This window comes from Tachyglossus aculeatus, chromosome 5 (assembly GCF_015852505.1).
Source record: "Tachyglossus aculeatus isolate mTacAcu1 chromosome 5, mTacAcu1.pri, whole genome shotgun sequence".
NCBI lineage: Eukaryota > Metazoa > Chordata > Mammalia > Monotremata > Tachyglossidae > Tachyglossus > Tachyglossus aculeatus.
Window position 1 is genome coordinate 16,013,366 of NC_052070.1, and position 9,974 is coordinate 16,023,339.

Sequence of the window (9,974 nt, forward strand, 5' to 3'; positions counted from 1 at the left end):
TCTATGCCCTGAAGGGAGTTCACTATGGAAAGGGGAAGACAGACGCCAAATAATTTACAGTTAAGATGAAGATGTGAATGGATAGGTGAATGGATGAATAAAGAAATGTGAATAGGAAAGTATTTATCAATCAATCCATCAATCAATCATATTTACTGGGTACTTACTGTATGCAGAGCTCTGTACTAAGCACTTGAGAGAGTACAAAATTATCGAGTTGATAGGCACATTCTCTGCCCACAAGGAGCTTACTGCCTACAGAGTTTATGGAGTGTAAAAACTGAAGGACAACTTTCCCACACTCCTATAATAATAATAATGATGGTATTTGTTAAGCACTTACTATATGCAAAGCACTGTTCTAAGAGCTAGGGAGGTTACAAGGTGATCAGGTTGTCCCATGGGGGGCTCACAGTCTTAATCCCCATTTTATAGATGAGGGAACTGAGGAACAGAGAAGTTAAGTGACTTGCCCAAAGTCACACAGCTGACAATTGGCAGAGCCGGGATTTGAACCCATGACCTCTGACTCCAAAGCCCAGGCTCTTTCCACTGAGCCACGCTGCTTCCTACGGGTAATGGCCCTTTGGCTTGAAGCCAGTTAGAGTGATGAGAAGAAAGTAAATGAATTTCTGTGAGCCACGTGGACTGACCTGATTCTTAATGTCTGCCTCCCCCTCTCCAGACTGAAAGCTCATATGAGCAAGGAATGTGTGTTTATTGTTGTATTGTACTCTCCCAAGTGCTTATTACAGTGTTCTGCACACACTATGTGCTCAATAAATATGACTGAATGAATGAATCCCACCCTACCTGGATTTTCCCAGCATCACACCAAGCCAAAGCCTCACAGATGAATGAATGAATATCCATTTTTGGCCTTGTCTACAGCTCAGATAGCTCCACTTCTTTGTTCTTCTCTGGTGTTACTCGCTGGGTCTTGATCTCATCTATCTCACTGCTGACCTCTTTCCTAAATCATCCCCCTAGTCTGGAGCTTCTGCCCACTCCATATCATCCAGACCACCACTCTCTCCACCTTCAGAGCATTACTAAGGTCACAACTCCTCCAAGAGGCCTTCCCCAATTAAGCCCTCTTTTCCCCGGCTAGCTCTCCCTTCTGCATCATCTCTGCACCACAATCTGTGACCTTTGGACCCTTGATAGTCTAACCACCCTCAACCCCACAGCACTTATGCACATATCTTTAAATTACAGGTTATAAATTACTTATTTGTTCATATTAATGTCTGTCTCCCCCTCTAGTCTGCAAGCTTGATAGCAGGGAACATGTCTGCTAATTCTGTTGTACTCTCCCAGTGCTTAGTACAGTGCTCTGCACATAGTAAGTGCTCAATAACAATAATAATAATAATAATAATAATAACAATAAAGAGAAGCAGCGTGGTTCAGTGGAAAAGAGCATGGGCTTTGGAGTCAGAGGTCATGGGTTCAAACCCCAGCTCCGCCAATTGTCAGCTGTGTGACTTTGGGCAAGTCACTTAACTTCTCTGTGCCTCAGTTACCTCATCTGTAAACTGGGGACTAAGACTGTGAGCCCCACATGGGACAACCTGATCACCTTGTAACCTCCCCAGCGCTTAGAACAGTGCTTTGCACATAGTAAGCGCTTAATAAATGCCATTATTATTATTATTATTATTATGGTATTTAACAACTTCTCTGTGCCTCAGTTTTCTCAGCTGTGAAATAGGGATTAAACACCTGTTCTCCCTCCCCCTTCACAATAATTGGCATATTTGGTAAGTGCTTATTATATGTATCTACTATGTGGATATAAGATAATCAGGTGGGACACAGTCCCTATCCTACATGGGGCTCACAGTCTAAGTAGTAGGAACAGGTATTGAAACCCCATTTTGCAGATGAAGACACTGAGGCACAGAGAATCAATCAATGATATTTACTGAGCACTTACTGTGTGCAGTGCACTGTAATAATAATAATAATAATGAATAATTATGGTATATGTTAAGCACTTACTATGTGCCAAGCACTGTTACGAGTGCTGGAGTAGATACAAGGTAATCAGTTTGTCCCATGTGGGGCTCATAGTCTCAATCTCCATTTAAAGAAGAGGTAACTGAGGCACAGAGAAGTTGTCCAAGGTCACACAGCAGACAAATGACAGAACTGGGATTAGAACTCACGTCCCCTGACTCCGAAGCCCATGCTTTTTATACTAAGCCACGCTGCTTCTCATAGGTAAACATATGTAAAACCCTAACATAGAAATCAATCAATCAATTTTATTTATTGAGCTCTTACTATATGCAGAGTCCTGCACTAAGCACTTGAAAGAGTACAATACAACAGAATAAGCAGACACATTTTTTGTCCCAAATGAGCTTACAGTCTAGAGGGGGAGACGGACATTAACATGAATATGGAGGTGAACTTTTAAGGATCCATACTTGGACTCCTTGGTGTCAAATTCAGCAGGCCACCAAAACGTTGTTTTATTACACCGTTATTAGCATGTACCTAAAACTAATCAGAAAGGCTATTCTCTTATGTATAACAAATGTTATCAATAAAATAACCCTTACGAGGCAAGAATATATTATCCACAAGTTTGTTGCAATGATTCCTCAAAAAGCACATCTTTCCCTCTCCACTTTGATCTTCCTAATCAATCAATCCATGGTATTTATTGAGTACTTACTGGGTGCAGAGCACTATACTGAGCTCTTGGGAGAGCACTCTATAACAGAGTTAGTAGATGCATTTCTTTCCCACAAGGATCTTACAGCCTATAGGAGGAGACCAACATTAAAATAAATTATGGTTATGTACATAAGTGCTGTGGAACTGAGAGTTTTGTGAATAAAGGGTACAAATCCAATGTGGGGGGGACGCCGAAGGGAGAGGGGGTAGGGGAAATGAAGCTTTAGTCAGGGAGGGACTCTTGGAGAAGGGAAGCACCATGGTGTAGTGGATAGTCCATGGGCCTGAGAGTCAGAAGGTCAAAATCCTAGCTCCACTGCTTGTCTGCTGTGTGACCTTGGGAAAGTCACTTCACTTTGCTCTGCCTTATTTACGTCATCTGTAAAATGGGGATGGAGATTGTGAGCCCCACGTGGGATAGGGACTATGTCCGACCTGATTTGCTTGTATCCTCCCAAGCGCTTAATACGGTGCCTGGAACAGAGTAAGCGCTTAACACATCCCATAATTATTATTATCATTATAATTTCTATGTGCTTTTCACCAAGAGTTCATGGATGGGGATGGGTGATAACCCAGAGGAATGGGCAGAAAGTCCACTGGAAGCTAGGGCCTCAGGTGGAATTCAGGTATTGAGGTCCATGATTTGAGAAAAATGGGAAGAAGACTTGGGAGAATTCCAGGAGAAGGGAAACACTTCTACAGCTTCCTTACAGCTAACTCTGGTAGAATTTATTTCCATAATCAGGACTAAAGAAGCATCTTTAGAATGAGTGCATTAGACCGTCCGACTACAACTAAATTCTAATTTTTCAGGGGTGAGGATAAGCACAGCACCAAATTCAGGCATATCAAACCTATTTCTGTAGTACTCAGTTTAAATATTTTCTGACCCTCCCTATAATGAGCGAGCAGACTGTCTTCCAGGAAATCATTATAAAGACTAAGCTGCGTGGCTACTGATTTAAATCTTTCAAATGACAAAAATATCTAAGAAAAAAAACAGACAGAAAGAACTCACAGACAATCTGTCTCGTGATAAGGCTCAAAATAATCATGTTATAATTGAAGGTGTGAATTAGGACATGAGGTGAAGATCAGAGGAGTCCACTAGTTATTGGAAATTATAGAGACAGGTTTCCAGGGATAGGGAAGAAGTCACTTATTAGAAATTCCAGAGCCCCCATCATCCACTACAGTGTAAGCTCCTTCAGGGCAGCAATCACGAAGCAGCATGGCATAATAGATAGAACTCAGTCCTGGGAGTCAGAAGGTCATGGGTTCTAATAATCCCGGCCCCACCACTTGTCTGCAGTGTGATCGGGGGCAAGTCACTTCACTTCTTTGTGCCTCAGTTACCTCATCTGTAAAATGGGGATTGAGACTGTGAGTCCCATGTGGGAGAGGGACTGTGTGCGACTTGATTTGCTTGTATTCACCCCAGTGCTTAGTACAGTGCCTGGCACATAGTAAGCGCTTAACAAATACCATCATTCATTCATTCATTCATTCATTGAATCGTATTTATTGAGCGCTTACTGAGTGCAGAGCACTGTACTAAGCACCTGGGAAGTACAAGAACAGTGCTTTGCACATAGTAAGTGCTTAATAAATGCCATTATTATTATGTCGGCAACATACAGAGATGGCCCCTACCCAACAACAGGCTCACAGTCTAGAAGAGGGTGACAGCAACAAAACAAAACATGCAGACACTTATATGGTATATATTTAAGGACTGAGTATTCATTCATTCAAATGTATTTATTGAGTGCTTACTGTAAGCAGAGCACTGTATTAAGTACTTGGGAGAGTATAAAATGATAACAGACACATTCCCTGCCCATGGTGAGCTTACAGTCTAGAGGGGATGTTAAGTGCTAGAGTAGATCCAAAATAATCAGATCAGACAAAGCCCTAGTTCACCACATACTCAGAGTCTTAGAGGGAGGGAGAACAGGTATTTTATTCCCATTTTACAGGTGAGGAAACTGAGTACAGAGAAGTTGTGACTTACCTATTCTATGAAGCATATATAAGGGCCTGGCACGTAGTGTTTAACAAATGTTGTTGTTGTCTTATGCTGTCGAGTGGTGTCTGACCCATAACACGCCATGGACACATCTCTCCCAGAACACCCTGCCTCCATCAGCAATCATTCTGGTAGTGTATCCGTAGGGATTTCTTGGTAAAAATACGGAAGCGGTTTACCATTACCTCCTTCTGCAAAGTAAACCTGAGTCTCCATCCTCAATTCTCTCCCATGCCGCTGCTGCCCAGCATAGGTAACTTTTGACTTGTAGCATATTGCCTTCCACTTGCTAGCCACTGCCCAAGCTAGGAATGGAATGGGTAGGCCTCTGCTTGACTCTCCCTCCTGTAGTCGAGACTGGTAGAGGACTGGAAACTCTTCAGGTGTGACTCTGAGAGATGGCTTAACAAATACCATAACAATTAATTATCATTATTACCTAAGGAGAACCATGGTCTCCTGACTCCCAGGCCCATCTTTTTCCCCCTAGGTCATAGGGTCTCAAACTCTTAGTAGAGTGTTTTGCACGGCGTAAGTATACAATATATTTTATTGATTAACCGAGTCCATTTGTCAACATTGGCGATTTGGAGGAACAGGTACATTTAACTCCCTTCTCAGGCCCCCTGTTCCTCCCCCTCCTCCTTCCCTCACCCCCAACGATCTGGCCTCCTACTTCATTAATAAAATTAACTCCATCAGGTCTGAGCTCCCCAAAGTCACTCCCGCCCACCCCCTTCTCCAACCTCCCGGCCCTCAACCCTCTCTGCTACTCTCCCATCCTTCCCAGCAGTATCCTCAGATGAGATCTCCTCCCTCCTCTCAAGTGCTACTCTGGCCGCCTGTGCTTCTGACCCAATTCCCTCTCATCTTATGAAATCTCTCGCTCTGTCTCTCCTCCCCTCCTCAACTTCCATTTTCAACTGCTCACTCTCCACTGGTTCCTTCTCCTCTGCCTTCAAACATGCCCACGTCTCTCCCATCCTAAAAAAACCCTCTCGTGACCCCACCTCACCTTCTAGTTATCGCCCTATCTCCCTCCTACCTTTCCTTTCCAAACTCCTTGAACGAGTCATCTACACGCGCTGCCTCGATTTCCTCAATGCCAACTCTCTCCTCAACCTCCTCCAATCTGGCTTCTGTCCCCTACATTCCACTGAAACTGCCCTCTCAAAGGTCATCAATGACCTCCTGCTTGCCAAATCAATGGCTCCTACTCTATCCTAATCCTCCTTGACCTCTCAGCTGCTTTTGACACTGAACACGCTATCCAACTTTGGCTTCACAGACTCTGTCCTCTCCTGGTTCCCCTCTTATCTCTCCGGCTGTTCATTCTCAGTCTCTTTTCTGGGCTCCTCCAACCCCTCCCATCCCCTTACTGTAGGGGTTCCTCAAGGGTCAGTTCTTGGTCCCCTTCTGTTCTCAATTTACACTCACTCCCTTGGTGAACTCATTCACTCCCACGGCTTCAATTATCGTCTCTACGCTGATGATACCCAAATCTACATCTCTGCCCCTGCTCTCTCTCCCTCCCTCCAGGCTCGCATCTCCTCCTGCCTTCAGGACATCTCCATCTGGATGTCTGCCCGCCACCTAAAACTCAACATGTCCAAGACTGAACTCCTTATCTTCCCTCCCAGACCCTGCCCTCCCCCTGACTTTCCCATCACTGTTGACGGCACTACCATCCTTCCCATCTCACAAGCCCACAACCTTGGTGTCAACCTCAACTCCGCTCTGTCGTTCACCCCTCATATCCAATCCATCTCCAAATCATGCTGGTATCACCTCTGCAACATCGCCAAGATCCGCCCTTTCCTCTCTATCCAAACCGCTACCCTGCTTATTCAATCTCTCATCCTATCCCGACTGGATTACTGCATCAGCCTCCTCTCTGATCTCCCATCCTCCTGTCTCTCCCCACTTCAATCCATACTTCACACCGCTGCCTGGATTGTCTTTGTGCAGAAATGCTCTGGGCATGTTACTCCCCTCCTCAAAAATCTCCAGTGGCTACCAATCAACCTACGCATCAGGCAAAAACTCCTCACCCTCGGCTTCAAGGTTCTCCATCACCTCGCCCCCTCCTACATCACCTCCTTTCTTTCCTTCTACAGCTCAGCCTGCACCCTCCACTCCTCTGTCGCTAACCTCCTCACTGTGCCTCGTTCTCACCTGTCCCACCGTCGACCCCTGGCCCACATCCTCCCCCTGGCCTGGAATGCCCTCCCTCTGCCAATCCACCAAGCTAGCTCTCTTCCTCCCTTCAAAGCCCTACTGAGAGCTCACCTCCTCCAGGAGGCCTTCCCAGACTGAGCCCCCTCCTTCCTCTCTCCGTCCTCCCCCTCCCCCACCTATCTCCTTCCCCTCCCCACAGCACCTGTATATGTGTATATATGTTTGTACATATTTATTACTCTATATATTTTACTTGTATATATTTATTCTATTCATTTTATTGGGTTTATATGTTTTGTTTTGTTGTCTGTCTCCCCCTTCTTAGACTGTGAGCCCGCTGTTGGGTAGGGACTGTCTCTATATGTTGCCAACTTGTACTTCCCAAGCACTTAGTACAGTGCTCTGCACACAGTAAGCACTCAATAAATACGATTGAATGAATGAAGGAATGAATACTGTGATTTTCCTGTTCAACGTGAAGAAGAGATTTTTGAGAAACTGGCAAAATAATTCAATTAACTTGTAGTGTTAATCGAGTACTTTCTGCCTGCTGAGAACTTGGGAGAGGACAATATTGTTAAGGCACGATCCTCAGGACCTCACATTTGGTTTCTGTAATTCTCAACCACTTCTACTCTAAAATTTTAGTTAAACTTAAAATCACGTGCTAATATTTTACAGAATTCTTGCATATTAAATATTTTGTTTGTAATGCTCAGGTTTATTAAAAAAATGCTATTCACTAAATGACTTTAAATTGATTTATGTTTCTTTCAACATTAATTATTATCCCTATTGGTAATTTTATGAAATCCTCCCTGTTTTGGCCAGAGAAATCTAGATTGTCTCTTTAGTAGTCTTTTGTTATCTTTCATAGTTTTTGAAAACAAGTGCAGGTTGCAAAGCTCATTGGTTGAAAACCACTGAGCTATTGCTTTGTTTTACCTGAAATCGCTCTAACTTACCCTTTGAAGTTCCCCACCTTTTTCATTTGTTGAAATAATGGCTACCTTTCCCCAAGACAAGCAGATTTCAACTATACTGAAGGGCCCCTCCATTCTCCCAGAAATCATCAATATGCGATACACTTTGCAATTCTTCAGAACTTTTAGCATGGAATATATTTGGATGTGAAAGAACATATCAAATAGCTTTTATTCTTCAATGTTCAGACAACCTGACTCAATCATGGTTTACTATGGTAGACCTGAAAAATGAAATTTCATAAGCTACAAGGTGTTGGATATGTTTTAGAATTGCTAAAAATCTACATTTCTTTTTATGTCATCCTGACATAGACTCAGTACTGTCCCTCTTCATTTTTTAAATCCCCTTTAGACCATTTAAGTAGATTACGAGAAGCACAGCGTTGCATTAAGATATACTTTTATATATTAGGATATATCCTATTTCCTTATAACAAAGAAGGTTCAGACGTCTAGAAGGAATAGGCCTTATGGGATTCATACCACATTATAAAAGTAAAATAGAAAGTAAGGAATCTATGCTAATACTTCCCTCTCCATACACGCCAGACCACTGCATTCCCCACTTTCAGAGCCTTATTAAAGTCACACCTTCTCCAAGAGGCTTTCCCCCATTAAGCCCTCTTTTCCCAGGTTCCTTCTCCCTTCTGCATTGTCTGTAGACTTGCATTTGCTATTCACCCTGCCCTCAACCCCACAGTTCGTACGTATAGTTCTATAAATTATTTATTTATATTAATGTCTGTCTCCCCCTCTAGATTGTAAGCTCCCTGTGGGCTGGAAACACGTATACCAACTCTTTTGTATTGTACTCTACTGAGTGCTTAGTACAGTGGTCTGCACCTAGTAAGTGCTCAATAAATGGCATTGATTGAATGATTATTTAATAGGTACACCCATATTTCTTTAGCATGTAAACTCAAAGATAGCAGGGGATGTATTTTCATTGTTTTGTAGTGCTATAAACCAGTAATCCTAACTTAGTTATCCAAAAATCCTTCCTGTTATTATAGTTTATCTTCTGTCACGTACTCATTACCAGCAAACCATAGAGGAACATACCCATTCTTTTTTAAAACTCTGCCTTCTGTCCCAAAGCTCTGCCTATTGTAATTTAGTCTGAGAGGCATTTACTCAGAGGCTGACAACCCCAAGCAGGAAAATACCAACCTTTCTCTGAACTCCTTTTGGGGCTCGCACTGACCAAGAGATTAATGTATTTCTAATTATAATTAATGCATTACATGGAGTTCATTTTAAAGTCTGATGCTTTTTAATTTGTGATGAATAGGCTACCAGAAAAGATGCTCGCTGATGGATGTAATTGCTGCTATCGCATTTATTCCCCAGAGGTATCATGAAGACGAGATTCCAGAGAGGAATTGGAGGCAATATTGGGTCTTAGTTGAATTAACGTTGGCAAGAATATTTCAGTTTAACCACCTCTACTGTCAACAAGGTCTTCCTTATTTCTAACCGAAGAGCTCACTTGTCTTATGCCGTCGAGTCGTCTCTGACCCATAGCGGTGCCATAGACACATCTCTCCCAGAACGCCCCACCTCCATCTACAGTCATCCTGGTACTGGATCCATAGACTTTGCTTGGGAAAAATATGGAAGCGGTTTACCATTGCCTCCTTCTACACAGTAAGCTTAAGTCTCCACCCTCGCCTCTCTCCTGTGCCGCTGCTGCCCAGCACAGGTGAGTTTTGACTTGTAGAAGACTGCCTTCCACTCGCTAGCCACTGGCCAAGCTAGGAATGGAATGGGTAGGCCTCTGCTTGACTCTCCCTCCCATAGTCGAGACTGGTAGAGTACTGGAAACTCTCCAGGTGTGACCCTGAGAGGGGAAGAACTCAGTAGCTTTGATTTAAGCCCGTTTCCTGAAGGAATCCTTTGTAGAGATGGAGAAAAGTCTCAATAAGTACCCTCTCATACCAAGGTTTCCCTTAAAACTTTGGAAGACAGTTACTCAGTGACCATCGGTCTTTTCTGCGGGGCAGAACTCTAGTTTAGGGCAGGATTAGCTCACAGCATTGGCATGGAATATCTCCGCTAATATACTACAATGAAATCTTTTTGAGCAAAGC

General features: G+C 43.3%; 1 non-coding gene across 1 annotated transcript; it reads right to left on the reverse strand.

Annotated features, from left to right (window-relative positions):
* Window positions 1-9,596: 9,596 nt before the first annotated feature.
* LOC119929000 lies at window positions 9,597-9,734 on the reverse strand. Its single transcript, XR_005451144.1, has one exon. It is a non-coding gene; the product is annotated as a small nucleolar RNA SNORA7 (small nucleolar RNA).
* Between the last annotated feature and the right edge of the window lie 240 nt (window positions 9,735-9,974).